Source organism: Glycine max, chromosome 19, assembly GCF_000004515.6.
Source record: "Glycine max cultivar Williams 82 chromosome 19, Glycine_max_v4.0, whole genome shotgun sequence".
Lineage (NCBI taxonomy): Eukaryota > Viridiplantae > Streptophyta > Magnoliopsida > Fabales > Fabaceae > Glycine > Glycine max.
In genome coordinates, this window is record NC_038255.2 from 35,770,037 (window position 1) to 35,791,074 (window position 21,038).

Sequence of the window (21,038 nt, forward strand, 5' to 3'; positions counted from 1 at the left end):
TTACTCCTTTAAAATAAAATAAAGAATAAACATGTAAATGAAGACTTTAATTAAAAGGCTGAAGATGATGTCTCATTCTTCTTTTAAGTTTTAGGTCTGTTACAGTATCTTAATGTGAGTTGTTTAGTTGCCTTGTATGAGTTCTTAAAAATAAAATACTATTTTAGTTTGTCACATGTGATTTTAGGTTGTTTAAAATTGGAGAGCTTATATAAGCAACCATTTCTTATGGGATTGTTTAACATTTTTGTGTATAAATGTATGAGAGAGAATGAGATTTTGAAGAGAGAGATAGAGAGAAAATATATTAGTGTTAAGCAACTTGTTGATAGGTACTTCTATTGGAGTGAAAATTAATTGGGTTGTTTAAAGTTTAGATGGTATATATGGACCCGCTTAAAGAGACAAAGTGAGTTGTTTCTATGAGAAGCATTGGAGGTGCTCCTAAGAGATGATGTTTTCAATATATTTCCTAAATAAAAATTCACATAAATCTTGTTAAATGTCTAACTCACACTAATATGTAGTTGGTCTAAGTGGAAGATAGTTTATCTTTTTTTAAATAAAATCTCAAATTTAAATCTTATAGATAAAAAAATATAATTAAAAAAATTTACTAAAAAAAAGATTAGTTATTTTTTTTAACAAAGATTAATAATTAATAAAATTTGTGAATATTTTACACCAAAATGACTCCAAAAATTATATGACTCGCATCATATAAATGAGATTCATATAAACTCCATCCAATAATAAACATTATTAAAAGTTCTCCAAAAAATATTATTAAAAAGAGTGTAAAGAGGGTATGTTGACCTTCTCTCAACATTGTTATTTTCTTTTATGTGATTTGGTTAAATTCGAAATGGATATATTTAATTATGAGATATATAATTTAAATTAAATGTCTTACATTCACTTTTTTAATTTCACACACCTTTTCATTTTGTAAGAGTCAATTTTTTTTTTTTTAAAAAAAGAGTTCGTTTTACTTTATTTAATCTCCATCATAGACGTGATAAAATGTTAAGTGATCAAAGCGAAATAAGAAAAAGTGAGACTCTTTTACGACAAAAAAAAGAAGAAGAAAGAAAGTGAAATCAAAATGAAAGAAAGTACAAATGAGACTCTTTTCTAAAGAGTTGTAAAAATAGTTTAAGTGAAATATATTGAGAATTGGTCTTAAATACAAGGAAAAGTGGAACAATAAGAAGATTTACTCTATCAATAAGGATAACAATACCGATTATTTTGGGCATTACTTTATTTTTTAAATCCTTGAAAAATAATCTCTATCTCAAACACGCACAGGTGACTAGCTTAGTGCGTTCAAATGAAGATTTTTATTAAACTCGATCTTATCACAATTTAATTTATGGAGCATATATATACATACATACATATATATATATATATATATATCTTTGATCAAACTGGCCTAATATAATCCATAGATTGTATGACAATTAATAAAATAACTTCTAGATGTTCAGCTAACAGATTAAGAATGTGATTTGATTAATTACTCGTTAGAAATTCATTACACATGTTGCTAATGATGTAGTATCAAAATAAAATCATCATTATACATTCTTCAAGTTCTGCACATAGAGTTTAATTTTCTATTTTTTTGCCAGTTCTACTCTGCACATAAGTTTGAAATCAAATGAGACGACGAAACTATTTTAACAGAGCTTGTTTTTAATGGACCACGATCATTCAGATTTTTTTATGAAAAAAAGGTGAAAATTACAATGGGCTGCTTTATAGTATTTATTAAACTGTATTTAAAATTTCGACACTGTAGTAAACTTTGGTTAAGTTTTTATTTAATGTTATTACAATAATAATAAAATAATTATTATTAACTACTTTCAAAATACAAAATTATACATATATGATTTTTTTTATTCTCATCTTGTTACTTATATTTTTTTTAAAAAAGACAAACGAATTTTATTAATCTGGACACAAAGTGTGACAAAAAAAGAAGAAGCAGAAATTACATCAAGAAGCCGTCAATGACCTTAAACAAACTAGAGGGTCATTGCACCAATTAACAAAAGCAATACCGGTAGATATCTTAGAATGAGAAACAATCCATGACCAAGATAGCCTTTGGACGGACAACAAAACTAATGCGCCATCAGAAACTCCCTCATTAAAACTATCTATTCCTTTGGTACCACAAGCACACCAACATCTTGCAATTTGTATTGTTTAAGTATGTAATAATTTTAACCATTTAATATCATAGAAGCACTTAACTGTACGTGATTTTTTAAATAGGAAGAAATGTGTTCAATGTTTAACTAGTAGATCCACGTGATTTTGTGAAATCAGTCAAAATCCATAAGAAAGATATTTATGGTCACTTTCATACAAACTAAATTGTAATGAGCATATTTAAAACATATTCAACCCTGGATGGCTCGAAAAATGTTGGTTTGGAGCGTTGCATGCAGAGGAGCAGGCCATGTGTGATCAAGAAACAAATGTTCTCAAGAATCTGCAACCTCCATATAGATAATATCCACCATTAATTAGCATTAGTAAGTCTCTTCCTTTAGCTTGTTCGTTCGGTTTGTTCCATTAGTGATACCACAACTTTGTTGTATATGATCTAGTAATATTGTTTACCCAAAATAAAGGCTTTCTCCACATGTAGATTAAGTATAATATTATAAGAGCTGTTTATGATTTCATGGTTATAATTAGGCGGGAAGGACGGAAGGTGTTCATCTAACTATTGAGATGTCATCCATCGTTGCACTATATATACTTCCTTAATAAATGCAAATACCGGTATCATGGATGTTGAACACATCCACCTGCAGACAAAGAGAAACCATATAAATCTAGAACTTACACTAGAACTAGGCTTGCCCATCACCAACTCAAAATTTGTAACCATCACGGAGAATGTGCTTTGCTTTTTGCATAGAATTAACTCTTATAATTAATTTGATAGAAGTCCCTGTTGAAATCCCACGTTGCATTCACGTCTCACGTTCCCTTTTTATTTTATTATTTTGGAACATTTAGTTATTTTGAATCTGGTTCATTTTTCATCCACATTCATCCCATATCTTTGCAAATATATTTGCAACCACCTTCATTAACAAATCACGTACCCATCATTTATCTCACGTACTGATAACTTTTTATCTCACGTATGATAACTTCCTATCTCACGTTTTGATAACAAGTTAAGAGCTCTGTGATGGACAGACTCTATAAATAGGATGTGGTGCTCTCAGTTTTGTATCACCAAACCCACTTCTCTATTCAGAAAAAAATACACCATCTATTCAGAGTGAGTAAGGGTCTGGAAGAACAAAACTGTCTTTCAGGTTCGTGTGTGCGCCGCTTCCCGTTTAATTTGCAATGGCTGGAGGTACACTCGTAATTCTTTTTAATTTCCGTTGTTTGATCTAAATATGCTATTTAAATTTATTTGCATGTTTAGATCAGTATATGTATATTTTTTACATTTGGTATCAGAGCCTATATGTACCTCTGTCTTGCTTATTGGTCGTTCCTATGCGGAGTTTATTTTCTAAGTATATGGGTATTATGTTTTAAGCCTCCTTAATTCAAACTAACATCAAAATTAGGAATGATATGAGTTTTCTAATTTTTCTAAGATTTAAAACGTATTTTTGGGTGTCTAAAATGCATATAATGATGTGGGTTTTTCGAAATTGAGGTAATAAGTTTTTTTTTTATCCACTGCTGGAGGTTGAAGACAAAGTTTTGCGGGTTTTGTTTAGTGTCTTGAAATTGTTAATGTACATTTTAAATTAACAATATTAAACAAAGTATGAGTTGGTCCAGTGGTAGATGTGATGTGTATTACCTCATTGTTCTGGGTTTGAATCTTAGTGGAAGCTTTTTCTTCCTTGTTTTCGTTTTTTAATTAATTAAAAGGAACGCGAAAACATTTTGGGCTGGTTTTGAACCCTCGTCCTGCAAGCATGAAAGGACTCCCTTTACCGCTAAGCTATTGCAATTTAATTGTTTATTAATTGTAGTTCATGTATATTTATAACTTCTGAAGGATAAATTATTTATGCACAAACTGTTTAAAATTGTGTGTCTCTTAAGTTATGTTGAACATGCAATATTATGTTAAATACTGGTATGCATTGGATTTAATCCTTTAAAGTTTATTACATGTTGAATGAATATACGTGCAATGTTATTGGTATACATGCAATTTTTATGATTCAATATTGAGCACATTTGCATTATTAAGTATGTTTATGCAAGGATTATTTTTTAATGTTAAGTGATTAATATAATTTTATTAAATTAGAGAATAGCCACAACATCTTTAATTGAGTAAAATTATATGCTAAATTTATAATCACATTAGAAATATTAATTGTGATTAATCATATGTAATGTGATGAAATCTACCCACAGGAATTTTGTTATATTTGTATGATTAATTAGGATAAAATATTAAATTATATTTCTTAATTTATCCACAGGAATTAAGGAAAAGAACATGATTTAATAGTTTTATCATAAAGTTGCATGATGAATCTAATTGAGTAGGACTTTAGCCCACAGGCAAGTTTTGTGTCACTAGATTCATATATTGAGACATGATTTGCATTGGCAAAACATGGCATTTGTTTAGTCTCAAATTTTCTTAATGAGCATGTGTGTTTGTTTGCAGTTTCACAATCTATGAATATTTTTTGTGACCTTCCCATTTTGAAAGGTGATAATTATAAGGTTTGGAAAGAGTTCTTCTTCATTTGGGCTGGATGGATATTGACTATGCTATAAGGAAGGATGAGCCACCGGCTATTACTGAAACTAGCGAACCTGATGCTGTTGATCTTTATGAAAAGTGGGAGAGATCTAATCGTCTCTCCGTTATGTTCATAAAAACCAACATATCCGCTAGTATTCGGGGTTCAGTTGACCAGCATGATAAGGTTAGAAATCTGTTGAAAGCCATTGATGAACAGTTTACGACCTCTGAGAAGTCACTTGCTAGCACACTCATTATGCAATTCTCTTCCATTAAGCTTACTGGAACGAGGGGTGTGTGTGAACATATCATGCGCTTAAGGGACATAGTGGCTCAGTTGAAAACCCTGGAAGTTACCATGTCTGAGTCCTTCTTGGTACATTTCATTTTGTGCACCCTACCTCAACAATATACACCCTTCAAAATCTCCTACAACACACATAAGGATAAATGGTCTATTAATGAATTGATGACCATGTGTGTTCAAGAAGAGGAGAGATTGATAATGGAAGAGGGTGAGAAGGTAAATTTGACTACTTCTACTTCTGGAAATGATAGGAAGAAGTTTGTAGGCACCAATAAAGGAAAGATTCTGACTCAACCAACAATTAAAAAGGAGTCAAAGTGTTTCTTCTGTAAAAAGAAAGGACACATGAAGAAGGACTGCTCCAAATTTAAAAGTTGGTTTGAGAAGAAAGGTACACCATTTGCCTTTGTTTGTTATGAATCTAATATGATTAATGTGAATCATAATACATGGTGGATTGACTCTGGTTCTACAATCCATGTTTCTAATACCTTGCAGGGTATGGAAAGCCTAAGGAAGCCAGTGGGAAGTGAGCAGTGCATCTACTCAGGGAGTAGGATGAGTTCACATGTAAAGGCCATTGGAACGTGCGTCTTAGTCTTAATTAGTGGCTTTAAATTACATTTGGAGAAAGTTTTTTATGTTCCTAGTTTCTGTAAAAACTTAATTTCTGTTTCTAAACATGCACCTTTGGGATTTTATTTTAATTTTACAGACTTTGGTTTTAATTTACTAAATAAATATGAAATTATTGGTTGTGGTCAATTGGTTGATGGTCTTTATTCGATTGAATTGCAAAATGACGCTACTTCTATGCACGTTTCTGTTGGGTTAAAACGATGTATTGTGAATGAAGAATCCTCTATGTTGTGGCACCGGAGATTAGGACATATCTCTATTGAAAGAATCAAGCGATTAGTAAATGAAGGAGTACTTAGTACTTTGGATTTCGCTGATTTTGAGACTTGTGTAGATTGCATTAAGGGTAAGCAAACTAACAAGTCTAAAAAGGGTGCAAAGAGGAGTTCTAATTTATTAGAAATCATACATACAGACATATGTTGTCCAGACATGGATGCAAATAGTCCGAAATACTTCATAACCTTTATAGATGATTATTCACGATATATGTATCTCTACTTACTTCATTCTAAGAATGAAGCTTTAGATGCCTTTAAAGTTTTTAAGGCTGAAGTTGAGAAACAATGTGGAAAACAAATTAAGATCGTGAGATCAGATAGAGGTGGGGAGTACTATGGTAGATACACAGAGGATGGACAAGCACCAGGTTCATTTGCGAAATTTCTTCAAGAACTTGGGATTGTTGCCCAATACACTATGCCTGGTTCTCTGGATCAGAATGGTGTGGCAGAACGAAGAAATCGAACCTTATTAGACATGGTAAGAAGCATGAGGAGTAATGTAAAGCTTTCTCAATTTTTGTGGATTGATGCTCTTAAGACGGCTGGTATATATTAAACCGAGTTCCAACCAAGGCTGTCTAAAAGACACATTTTGAGTTATTCAAGGGTTGGAAACCAAGTTTGCGACATATACGCGTTTGGGGATGCCCGTCTGAAGTAAGAATTTATAATCCACAAGAGAAGAAACTAGACCCTAAGACTATTACTGGGTATTTAATTGGATATGCTGAAAGGTCTAAAGGGTATAGGTTCTATTGTCCATCCCACAACACTAGGATTGTGGAATCAAGGAATGCAAAGTTTCTTGAAAATGACTTGATCAGTGGGAGTGATCAATTTCGGAACATTTCTTCTGAAAGGGATCACTATGAAGCTGAACCTTCTGGGACAAGTAATAGGTTGGTAGTCATTCCCGCCCCTCAAGTTAAAATGGGTGTTAGACAACCAGTGATTGAAGTTCCACAAGCTGTTGAAAGTGATCATGTAGATCAAGTTGTTTGTGAGGAACAACATGATGATATTGAACAAACTGGTGAAGAACCAGTTGAACAAGTTCCTCAGCAAGATGACCAAACAACATTAAGAAGATCTACTAGAATAAAAAAGACAGCAATTCCTAGTGATTATGTAGTGTACCTACAAGAATCAGACTACAACATTGGAGTCGAAAATGATCTTGAGACGTTTTCACAAGCCATGAGTTCTAAGGAATCAAATTTGTGGTATAATGCTATGAGGGATGAGATGGATTCTATGGCATCTAACCAAGTTTGGGATCTCGTTGAGTTGCCTGTTGGTGTAAAAGCCATCGGATGCAGATGGGTCTTCAAAACAAAGAAAGACTCAGAAGGCAACATTGAGAGACATAAGGCAAGACTTGTTGCTAAAGGATTCACTCAAAGAGAAGGAATCGATTACAGAGAGACATTTTCCCCTGTATCTAAGAAAGACTTTCTTCGAGTAATTTTGGCATTAGTATCTCATTTTGATCTTGAGTTGCATCAAATGGATGTGAAAACGCTGTTCCTGAATGGTGATCTAGAAGAAGAGGTTTACATGAAACAACCTGAGGGATTCTTATCTAGTGTTGGTGAGCACTTAGTCTGCAAGCTTAATAAGTCCATCTATGGATTGAAACAAGCCTCCCGCCAATGGTATTTAAAATTTCATGAGGTCATTTCTTCATTTAGCTTTGAAGAGAATGTCATGGATCACTGTATATACCAGAAGGTCAGTGGGAGTAAGATTTGTTTCCTTGTATTATACGTAGATGACATTCTGCTTGCGACTAATGATAAGGGTATGCTATATGAGGTGAAACAATTTCTCTCAAAGAACTTTGATATGAAGGATATGGGAGAGGCATCTTATGTCATAGGCATAAAGATCCATAGAGAAAGATCTCGAGGCATTTTAGGCTTGTCTCAAGAAACCTATATCAACAAAGTTTTAAAGAGATTTAATATGAAAGATTGTTCACCAAGTGTAGCTCCCATTGTGAAGGGTGACAAACTTGCTTTGAGTCAATGCCCCAAAAATGATTTTGAGTGGGAACACATGAAAAATATTCCATATGCTTCAGCAGTTGGAAGCCTTATGTATGCTTAGGTTTGCACTAGACCTGATATTGCATTCGCTGTTGGAGTTTTGGGAAGATATCAAAGTAATCCAGGTATTGACCACTGGAAAGATGCAAAGAAAGTGATGAGATATCTTCAAGGAACAAAGGATTGCATGCTCATGTACAGACAAAATGATTGTCTGGAAGTGATTGGCTACTCCGACTCAGACTTTGCTGGTTGCGTTGATTCACGAAGATCAACATCTGGTTATATTTTTATGTTAGCCAGTGGAGCTGTATCTTGGAGAAGTGCCAAACAAACCTTGACTGCTACTTCCACTATGGAGGCTAAGTTCGTTTCTTGTTTTGAGGCTACCTCGCATGGTGTATGGTTGAAGAGTTTCATATCTGGCCTTAGAGTTGTGGACTCTATTTCTAGGCCATTAAAGTTGTATTGTGACAACTTTGCTACAGTGTTTATGGCTAAAAACAACAAAAGTGGAAGTCGAAGTAAGCACATCGACATCAAGTACTTAGCCATAAGAGAACGTGTTAAAGAAAAGAAAGTGGTCATTGAACACGTCAACACTAAGTTAATGATTGCTGATCCTTTAACTAAAGGCATGCCACCAAAGAATTTTAAGGATCATGTAGTGCGAATGGGACTTGGTTCCATGATGTAATTTCATTGTACGTACATTTGTTATTTTCAATGAAACTCTTATTCAGTTAGATATTTTCTCATATCGTTTTGTGCACATATTTATTTATTTCGAGAAAAATCATTTGGTTTAGATATAGAATAAACATATGGTTTATTCATTAAGTTGAGAGTTAGTGCTGAGAGACTCGATATATTGTGGTACATGGAAGATACTACTCATCATCAGAGGACCTATCCCCATGACTCATATATTATGTTTCTTGTTATGGTTGATGTTGAGTTAAATGGACCAAGTGGGAGAATGTTGGAATCCCACGTTGCATTCACGTCCCACGTTCCCTTTTTTATTTTATTATTTTGGAACATTTAGTTATTTTGAATCTGGTCCATTTTCATCCACATTCATCCCATATCTTTGCAAATATATTTGCAACCACCTTCAGTAACAAATCACGTACCCATCATTTATCTCACGTACCCATCATTTATCTCACGTACTGATAACTTCTTATCTCACGTCTGATAACTTCCTATCTCACGTTCTGATAACAAGTTAAGAGCTCTGTGATGGACAGACTCTATAAATAGGATGGGGTGCTCTCAGTTTTGTATCACCAAACCCACTTCTCTATTAAAAAAAAAATACACCATCTATTCAGAGTGAGTAAGGGTCTGGAAGAACAAAACTGTCTTTCAGGTTCGTGTGTGCGCCGCTTCCCTTTCAATTTGCAATGGCTGGAGGTACACTCGTAATTCTTTTTAATTTCCACTATTTGATCTAAATATGCTATTTAAATTTATTTGCATGTTTAGATCAGTATATGTATATTTTTTACAATCCCTTCATATACTTTGATAGGACAACTTAGACCAATAGTTTTTCTTATAAATGGTGGAAGATATTACAAATCAGCTTACCAAGGAGTGCATATTGTTGGCGACAACCTCCTTTTCTCTTAGGTTTGGTAATTATAATAGTCTTAGTACTCTTGTAATTAGTCGACCAAGTGCATGATAGAGACCTACATGTGGATGTCAGGGAAAAGCTAGAAGAACCCGTGGCAAAAGCCAAAAGCTAGGAGGATATATATACAAGAAGCCTTGGAAGGAGATTGGGACCAAGAATTGAAGAACTTGAGGACCATATCAGGAGAACAAAGAGGCACTAGTTAATCAATCCATTTGACTCTTGTCAAAGGCTTTCAATTCTTCGTGGCAATTTTCTGGTTGGTTTATCACTCTTCTCTGTTGATTTAATGTCTGACACCTTCTACTTCAACTCGTTCTTCTTCCATTTTTCTTGAGTTCTTGAACGTGTTCATGTGATTCTTGACATAGAGGTGGCTTTCAGATAGATATGATTTCATCATTTCATGTCTTAGCTCATGTTAGTATTAGTTGATGTTAGTTGGGTTCAATTAGTTAGTTAGTTATAACTGAATCTATTATGATTAGTTGATACAATTAGTTAATTACTTGGTGTTGTATTACTATATAAACCTGTACCTCTAGCTTGAAATAATCAATGAGAATCCTTCATCATTTTTTGTTACTTTCTTTACAAACTATCTTTTCTCTCATCTTTTTCATGCATCTTCCTTAGTTCTTGATGATTTTAGAGCTCTTCAACTCATTTTTTTATATTCTCCTTCTCATATCTTTTTGACATCTTGACTCTTTCTTTTATTCTCTTCATCATGAGTTCAAAATCAGATTTATCCCTAAATGTTCATAGTCCTTATTATCTTCATCCAAGTGAAATCCAACTACACCTTTAGTTTCACATGTTTTTGATCCTACTAATTACAATTCGTGGAGTAGATCTATGCTCACTACCTTAAGCACGAATAACAAAGTCGAATTTGTTGATGGATCGATACAACAACCAACATCGAATCATACACTGTTTTCAGCTTGGAAGAGATGTAACAATATGGTTGTATCGTGGTTGTTTAACTTTTTCCACATCGATTAGATAGAGTATACTATGAATGGACAAAGCAGTAGACATTTGGAAGGATCTTAAACCGCAATATTTGCAAGGGGACTTGTTAAGGATCTCTAACGTGCAACAAGAGTTAGCTTCAATTAAACAAGGTGATACATCTATCACAAACTATTTTACTAAATTGTGCATTATTTGGGATGAACTTGAGAGTTACAGACCAGATCCTTTTTGCACTTTTGTGCATTAGTGTGCTTGTAATGCAAAGAAAAATTCAAGATCAGGTTATGCAATTTCCACGAGGATTGAATGGGCAATACATTAATGTTAGATCTAATATTCTACGATGGATCCTTTGCCTCCCATTAGTAAAGTGTTTTCATATGTGATTTAACAAGAAAGACAATTTGTCAATTCAAATATGCTTGGAAGCATGATAAATAGCGCTAATACTTCATCTAGATCTAATTTTTGCAACTATTGTGGCAAGGATAATTATACTATATTGAAAATTGTTTTTGAAAGAATGGATCCTATTTTTTCAACAAATAAAGGAGGTAGGGGAGGTAGAGGTTCATATGGTAGAGGAAATACGGGAGGAAGGAGTAATAAAATTTGTACACACTGTGGAACTACCAATCATACTGTGGATGAATGCTACAAGAAGCATGGTTACCCTCTAGGTTACATACTCTATAAGCCCCAAGGTGTAACAATTAACAACACAGTAGCAGAAGTTGAAAACAATGATAATCAGATGCAAGAAAAATAAAACGATGGAACTGAAATGAAGTTCACAACTCAACAACATCAAGCATTATTGGATCTGCTTCATCAGCAAGCTAATCAAGCAACTTCAAATTCCAACAATTTCTCTCTCATAAATTAGATTGGTACTCATTCATCCGATAATCATAACACCATAGGTAATGTTTTACCTTTTGCTTGCGCCATAAGCAAACATGATCAGGTGACTTGGATCCTTGATTTAGGAGCGACTGATCATGTTGCTTCATCTTTGAACTTATATACAACTTACAAAAAGATTCCATCTATCATTGTTCGATTACCTAATGGACAACAAACCTTGGCAACTCATTCAGGAACAATGCAACTCATTGATTCCTTGATTCTCACCAATGTCCTTTCCTTACCTAATTTCACATTCAACCTTATGTCAATTTCCAAATTAGCTTCTTCTTTAAGTTGCAAATTATTTTTTTGTGCTGACAAATGTTTGATTTAGGATATAGCCAATCATAAGATGATTGGTACAATTGATGTTGAAGATGGCCTATAAAATTCAGACCACAATCAAAAGTTGATTCTGGTGTTAGCTCAATCATTGTTGCTTCTAATTTTGTTGTTTCTTGTAATAAAGTGCTTATAGACTTGTGGAATTTTAAACTAGGGCATCCTTCCCATGACAGGTTGCATGTTATGAGGCAACATTATCCCATTTTGACTATTGATAAAAAATTTGTATGTGACACTTGTCACAAACCTAAACAAAAAAAAAAAAAAATTGGTTTTTCCTAATAGTTAATCTCATGCTTTTGTTGCTTTCTATTTATTGCATGTTAATATTTGGGGCCCTTGTGTTGTGACTTCTTTACATGGTCACAAATACTTCTTAACCATTGTAGATGACCATACTAGATATGTTTGGGTTTTTCCTATGGTGTCTAAAGCTAAAACACAACCTCAAATGAAACCATTTGTTGTTTTTGTTGAAAGACAATTTGAAACTAAAGTTAAAACCATTCGATCAGATAATGGAGTTGAATTATCATGCATCAATTCTATATTTCCACTGGCATAGTACATCAAACTTCATGTGTTAAAACACCCCAACAAAATGGAATTGTTGAGAGAAAACATTAGCATTTGCTAAATGCTACTCGAGCTCTTTTATTTCAGTCCCATTTGCCTTCCATTTTCTGGTCATATGCTTTTATTTATGTTGCAAATCTCATCAATTACTTGCCTACACTTTTTCTTGATAACATATTGCCTTATCTAATGTCTTATTACATTAGTTTGCTTAGAGTCTTTGGTTGTTTGTGTTACACCAGTACCCTCACAATTAATAGAAAGAAATTAGATCCAAGAGCTTTGCCTTGCATTTTCCATGGTTTCAAACCACATAAAAAAGGATATGTGACCTTTAATTTTCATTCCTGAGTCATATAAATTTCAAGACACGCCATTTTTTATGAAAATTGTTTTCCATATCATCATCATAACCAATCCATGACAAAGATATTTCTTTGTCTTCTCCTAATTTACACCCAAACTCACCCCTACTTAGCTTCACCTAATCAACCTACACCTAATAATTCCAGATCCTCTTCTACTATCGTTCCCTTTAATCATTCTCTTTGCAGGTTTAAGCGCCAGAAATTTAGGCTAGAGAAGTTCAATGACTTCCACATCGAGTATACATCAGCTATTACCACTCATCAATTAGGTATTCGATACCCTTTATCATATGTTTTGTCGTATGATAAAATATCTCATTCTTATCACAACTTTGTTATGTCAATCTCTTTTCAAACTGAGCCTAAGTCTTACACTAAAGCATCTAAGTTTGATCATTGGATTCAAGCAATGCATGATGAAATTACTACTAAGGAGAGAAACAATACCTAGATACTTACTAAGTTGCTTCCCAACAAGTTTGCAATTGGTTGAAGATGTATTTATAAAATGAAGCTTCGAGTTAATGGTTCCATTGAACGATATAAGGCATAGCTTGTTGCTAAGGGTTACACTCAGATAGAGGGACAAGATTATCTAGATACCTTTTCACATGTTGATAAAATTACTACAGTAAGATTGCTTCTCACACTTGCTACAATTAATCATTAACATCTCAAGCAACTCGATGTGAACAATGCTATCTTGCTTGGTGATTTAAATGAGGAAGTGTATATGGTGCTTCCTCCAAGACTGCATGCTTCCGAGCCGGGCTAAGTCTATAAACTTCAGAGATCATTATATGGTCTCAAACAAGCTAGCAAGCAATGGTACACTAGATCATCCTCATTTCTGACTTCACATGGGTATCATTGATCCATTTCTGATTGTTCTTTGTTTACCAAACAACAAGGAACATCTTTCACTACTTTACTTGTGTATGTTAATGGCATAGTTCTTTCTAGAAATAACATACTTGAGATTACTTGTATCACCAAGTTATTAGATGATATGTTCAAAATTATGGATCTTGGAGACTTGAAATTATTTCTTAGCGTTGAAGTTGCCCAAAGTATGGTATTAATATCTGTCAATGCAGGTATGCTTTAGATGTGTTGCATAATGCTGACATGTTAGGTTCTAAACCTGTCTCCAAACCTATTGACTATGGGACTCGACTACATTAAACTTTTGGCACTCCCTTATTTGGGTCAGATGCTTCTTCATTTTGTAGGCTCATTGGTAGACTCATCTATCTTACCAACACTTATCCTGATCGATATCACCTTTTTTTGTTTAGCATCTAAGTCAATTCGTGTCTCGGCCTATATTTGCTCACCAACAAGCAACATTTTGTATTTTGAGATATATTAAAGAAGGACCTGGCTTAGGATTTTTTTTCCTCTGATAGTGTACTTCAATTGAAAGCTTTTAGTGATTCTGATTGGGTTGGATGTATTGATACTCATCAGTCCATCAATAGTTTCTCAGTATATCTTGGATCCTCACTCATTTCATAGAAATCTAAGAAGCAAACAGTTGTATCCAGAAGCTTTTCTGAAGCTAAATATCAAGCTCTTGCTAGTGCCACATGTGAATTGCAGTGGATAACCTACTTACTCAAGGATTTTGGCATTCGATTCACTAGTCTTGCTTTATTGTTTTGTGACAATCGATTTTTTCTCCACATTGCAGTCAACCATGTGTTTCATGAATGCACAAAATGTATTGAAATTGACTACCACATTATGTGTGAGCGTCTGTTATCTGGTCTCATCAAATTGCTTCCCATCTCCTCAGCTAACCAACTTGCTAACATTTATACAAAGGCTCTCCCACCTGGTGCATTCAACTTTCTACAGTGCAAGTTGGGAATGTCCAATATCCATTCCTCAACTTGAGGGAAGGATCTTAGCTCGTGTTAGTATTAGTTTATGTTAGTTGGGTTCGGCTAGTTAGTTATAACTTAATCTGTTATGATTAGTTGGTACAATTAGTTAGTTACTTGGTGTTGTATTACTATAAAACCTGTACCTTTAGCTTGAAATAATCAATGAGAATCCTTCATCATTTTCTGTTACTTTCTTTGCAAACTATCTTTTCTCTCATCTTCTTCATGCATCTTTCTCAGTTCTTGACCATGGAGGATTCCATAGTGGAAGTCCTCGTTCTTATTAGTCCTCTATTTGATGTTTTTTATTGTGGCATCAATTTTGTAACAAAATGCTTATGGGACCACATAACTTGGTTGATGTGTAGGTCAAAATAGCCAAGAGAATCAAGTTAGCAAAAGTGATCATCATGTCTTTCAAGCAACAATACATGTATTCATTTTTTCAATGAGGAACTTGAAATTGAAATCTTCTTTCTTGTCCTCTCCCTTGATAAAGGAAAATCAAATCTAGATTAGAGGAAAAGTGATAGATGAAATAGATTCAAGGAGGGCTAGGAATATATTTTTTCTAACTCACTCTCTCTCATTAGTTAAAATTTATTAAAAATTACTACACATATTCATATTTATAAGACCCAATTACCTAATTCCCCAAGATTAAGATAAACAACAGTTAATTTAATTTATAGTAATAAATTTGTCCTAAATTTATACATTTTAAAAAAAATACCAGTATCATTAATGATTCTCTTTCTTCTAAATGCATGTTAATATAATCTCTCTCTTATTTAATTATGGATACTTTTAGTCTAAAAATAATTAGTGCATATGACAATATGGATTGAGTCTTATATAAAGGAACAAATAAGTTTAAAAAGTTGTTCATATAAATTAAATAGGAATAGAGGTAATACAAAATTAGGAGAGAAATTTATTAAATAAAAGTGAGTCACAAATTTGGTGATTTTCAATAAATTTGAACTAATAAAAAATAGTATGTTCAAAAAATAGTGTGTTGAAAAGTGTATTTCTAACATTTCTAAGTAGATTTGAAGGATTAGTTCTTAGATCGAGCTAGCTCAAAAGGGAAAAAAACTTGTTAATTTCATTGAATAAATACTCAAATTTATCCTTAAATTTGTTAGGTGTTGACAATTAGGTATCTGAAAGATGAAAAATTAAAATTTTATCCCTAAATGTGTAAAAAGTACGATAAATTAGTCATACTGTTAGTTTTCTCTGATAACTCAAACAGTCGTGCCTATATAACACTATTGGTGATGATGTGACAGTTGATGGTTTCCATGTGTCATCTATGTGATTGTCATGTAAAAAAAATTACTTTTTAATTTGGTTCCTAAACTTAACTACTTACTAACATTTTGGTCTCTAAGCATAATTACTTACAAACATTTCAGTCCTTGAACTTAACTTCACACTATTATTTTGGTCCATGAAAGCACTATTTTTAATTAAGCCTCACACTACATATAAATTATTAACATAACGATAATAAATGAGATTTGTTTACAGTGATAACAATTATTTACTATGATGAAAATTAAAATGAAAAATAATTGTCAAGTATTCAAAAATATATTTTATATTTGAAATCACTATTATTATATTTTTAACTTATAATGAGATCATGTCCTCTAATATTCAACCCTTGAACAATGATGTGTGTACAAAGACTGAAAAAAATAGAGACAAGATCTCTACTCGTCGTGTCTCATCAAAAAGGTACTTTAGAAAATGATTTTAACACTTTTATTCTTCTTCCTTCCGTGATGGTGAAGTTTTTTAAATTTTTTTTTGTCATTAATATTATTGTATGAAATAGATTAATTAATTAATTGATATAATATTCTACACATATTAATAGCATGTAAGATAATGACTTGATTTGAGTAGAAGATTTCGGACCAAAATAACATTATGTGTTAAGTTAAGGGAAAAAAATGATAATACGTGTTACGTTTAGAACCAAAATATTAGTAAGTATTTAAGTTTATGGATTAAAATAACAATAAATAATTAAATTGAGAGATCAAATTGAAAACTCAAATTTTTTACACATGACAATTGTCATGTCATCAAAAGAGGTGTCACCTGGAACAACTGTTAGAATTAACAAAAGATACTTAATAGTATGAAAAATTTATCATACTTTTCACACATTCGAGAATAAAATTTTAATTTTTTTTATCTTTAAAAAACCAACCTCTCAGCTCCTAGTAAATTCAAAACGAATTTAGATATTTATCTTAATTTCATTAGTTTAGGCACGTGGATATATATGTAAAAAAAATATAACTTGGGCAATTTTTCAGTGAATACTTATTTTTTAAATTATATTGAAAAAAGGCCTCTATTTATTTAATACTTCGATACAAATGAGACAAAAAATAATAAAAATATAAAAAAAGAATTAAAGATGTTACTTATTTAATTAATAAAAGAAATAAACGATATATTTGTGGAACCCACAGGATACATTTCTTCATCCCACCACTGCCGAGATTCTTGTACGGCACCAAAGGGCACATGACATCCCTTCATTGTAAAAAAGCCTAAAACAGTAGTCTCAAAACAATGAACTTCTTACTTTTGTGATTTTCCAAATAAATTCCCGTTTCTGTAGAAAATTAAAGCTACACCGTCAAGAACGGATAGTACTGCAATAGTGTGGCCGCATGCCTGAAAACCACAATTGGATCTCAATGGCACGTTCCTTTTCAATTTTAAAATGGCACATGTAAAAAAGTATCATATAATTGAAGCTAAATCAGTACAATATCAACTAGTAAAAAGGAAAAGAAAAAAGAAAAAAAAAAGCCCTCGGAATGTTTCTAGCTGGGTTTGAGTAGTTATTGGTACAGCTATATTTCACTATAGGCAATACTACTCGAGTCATGGAGACTATCGCGAAAAGTGATTTTCTTTTATCTAAATGTATATATAACGTAATAAAATATTTAAGATTTAAATTTAAGATTATTAATTAAGTTAGAATAACATGTAACATGTTATTGTCAGTTAATCCACACACTCAATTTTAATGTTTGAGTAGTTTATATGATAGAGGGTTATCTCAATATTATTATTATTATTATTATTATTATTAGTATTATTATACACAAAAAGATAAAAGAAAAAAATGTAATTATTTATAATATATCTATTTTTATTTATTCTTTCACTCCTCTAAATAAATAAAGAAAAAACATTTCTTTTTCATTTACATAATAATCTTTTTTTGGCAAACAGAATATGTACTATTATTGTTGAAAACTATAAACATGGTAGGAGTGTCAAGTTTGGAAACGGATCGGATGTACAAGGGCATGGAATTAAGTTATTTGCATAATAATCTAAATGACATGTTTTTTTTTTTATTTTATTTTCCATTCTCATTTTTTTCCTAATGTTTTTTCTTAACCAAATCAGAGTGTTGATCCCTTTTACTTGATATTCATAAATATATATTAGACCCCATTCAAACTAGTCCGAGAGAATAACAAGAAAAATAAGAGCTTGTGCTAATTAATTATAGTTAATAGTACTTTCATAAAGTCATATTTGAGATCCTTTAAATAATCCGAGCAATCAAAGATAAGTGCAAGAGAATATTATTGACTAACATGGAGCTTGATAGTGGCAACTGAAACCACCTCCCCCGTTGAACTCCGAAAAGTTTGAAGTTTGAAGCATAGCATATGCAAGCGTGGGATTGAGGGCACTATGCGACATGAAACTTCGCAAGTGCAATAATTAATAACCATGGCCTATCTATCTACGAGAATCAGTTGATTGCTGAAAAATGAAAATGAATGCTACGTGATTTTTGCTTTCGGCTCACACGTCAATTTTTGCGGCTATCATGTTATTCTCTTTTCCCTTTGTCCCCTCCACTTTCATTCATGCACCGCTTCCTTCTTCAACTGGTTTCACATGAATCACATGAATTTTCTTTCTTGTCACAAAGATCTTCAAGAGACGGTGACAAAGAGCCATTTTTTAAAAAGTGATAAATTAGTGTTTAACTATTTATTTTATCATATAAAATTGAGCTTTAATTTGTTAATGTTATTTGAGGGTTGAACTTGAAGTTCTCGTCTCGACCCTTAAAGGTTCATGCACAAGTGCACAACAAATCTTAAAGTGGCAATCCAAGTCAGTATGACGTAAAGTTTACTAGAATTCTTGCCTTTGGTCCTCAAACTGGAAAGTTGCTTGAAGAGATCTTGAATGGAATACTCTTGACCTATTTGTTTTGTTGGCCTCCAATTCAAACACGTTATATTTATCCATTTTATATAATGAAGAGTTTATATAAAAAAGAATTTAATTAGAATATACTAATAATATAAATTATAAAGCTTTTATATTTTAATTACAAGTGAATAACTCTACCAATTTATTTGATAGGATAATTTATTAGGTGATCCTAAATAATCACTTGTTTATAGTCTTAATCAATTTCTCTATGATATTATTAAAATATTTAAATTTAAGAGAAAATAATTACAGTACTTGATTACATATAGAGATTGATAGAGACTATGAATCGAATGATGATTTGGGATTATTTAATAATTTTTCATTTGGTAGAGGAAAAAGAAATATAAGAAGAGAAAATAAGTAGTGAGAAAAGAAAAATAAGTAAGAAATAGAATAGAAATAAAAATTATTTCGTTTAAGAGAAATGTAAAAGAAATAGAATAGAAATAGAGATAAGATTGTTTAGTTGGAAAGGGAAAAAATAGATTATAAATAAATTTACTTTTTTATCCTTAACTATAAACATGTTTTTGAGCGACAGAAACAAACATAAAATCGTAAAGTTGAAATATATTAATTGTTTATTTCCTTCCTTTTCTTCATAGATTTGGAGAAGAATTTCTAACCAGAGGAACTCACGATCTTTGTTTAAATATCCCTCATCTATACCAAATAAGACGTAAGTCCTCTTATTAATCTTTCTACTTCATCTTATAAGGCTGTAATAAGTTTAAATGAGTTTTATATTTTCAAGACATTAAACATAATTATTTTTTTATTTAATACTTTCTTTTAAAGTAAGAGGAAAATTTGTAGATATATCATTAGTCATCACAGATTATCATATATGTATGATAATTTGTTTACTTTTATATAACAATTATTGTTTTGGTAAATATATAACGACTATTTTAAAAGTTATACTTAGGATAATTTTTAATTAGTTAATATTTTTTTTACACACTATGTTAAAAATTAAACTCTATTAAAAAGGAATATTATGTTATCCTTGTTCTTTTTAATTTGTATGATTCCATTCTTATGTAAGTTAGCTTTTATATTTCTAAAAATTCTAGTTATTAAATATTTTTAATTCAATATTTTTCTCTAATTTTAAATTTTCTTAAACTAAATATTTTATAATAAAGGTTTCAATTTTTGTTTTAAATTTAATTATTTGCAAAATTAAATTTTTTATCAAATATATTTTACTCTTGATTTAATTTTAATACATAAAATACTGACTAATTAAGAATTATTTACAAAAAGTTCAGTTAGCCATAAAGGTACATATTGAATTTATCGTTTTAATTGTACTGTGGAACCTTACGAGGGTAAGAAAATGAGCATTCAAAGGTTACCTATTATATATTTATATAGTAAGCAGCCTAATGATTTTTAAATAAAAATTATTTGTTAAACGCCATCTGTGGGAATCGAACCCACGACCACGTGGTTAAAAGCCACGCGCTCTACCAGCTGAGCTAAGATGGCTTATTACTAATTATTTAAGTTTTCTTAATGAAGAAATTATTTTATTTGTTAACTTTTAAATTTGACTGATTATTGAATGTGTAGTTAAAGTTGAAATTTAAAATATATATATATATACACATTAACATGATATAAATGTTTAGTTCGGTAAAATCAAAAAGCCATACTGGGAAATTTAAATTATAGAATTCAAAAAATATGTTTTTACTTTTCAAACATGACATAAATGTTTATTTCGGTAATATCACGAAGCATACTGAGAAATTTAAATTATAGAATTCAAAAAATAAATTTTTACTTTTCAAATTATAGTCACTTTTATATATATTTGACTCACCTTATTTGAATTTAAGATTAATAAAACTACTAAGATCGACAAAAAAAATTCTATTAAGATTAATATGATATTTTGAAATTTTAGAACATATTTTGGTTGAATTTTAATACATGACAATTTGAATTATATTAAGTTTAATATGAAAATTCAAATTTGAACCA

General features: G+C 31.5%; 1 non-coding gene across 1 annotated transcript; it reads right to left on the reverse strand.

Annotated features, from left to right (window-relative positions):
• Nucleotides 1-20,467: 20,467 nt before the first annotated feature.
• TRNAK-UUU (transfer RNA lysine (anticodon UUU)) lies at nucleotides 20,468-20,540 on the reverse strand. Its single transcript has one exon. It is a non-coding gene; the product is annotated as a tRNA-Lys (tRNA).
• Nucleotides 20,541-21,038: the final 498 nt, after the last annotated feature.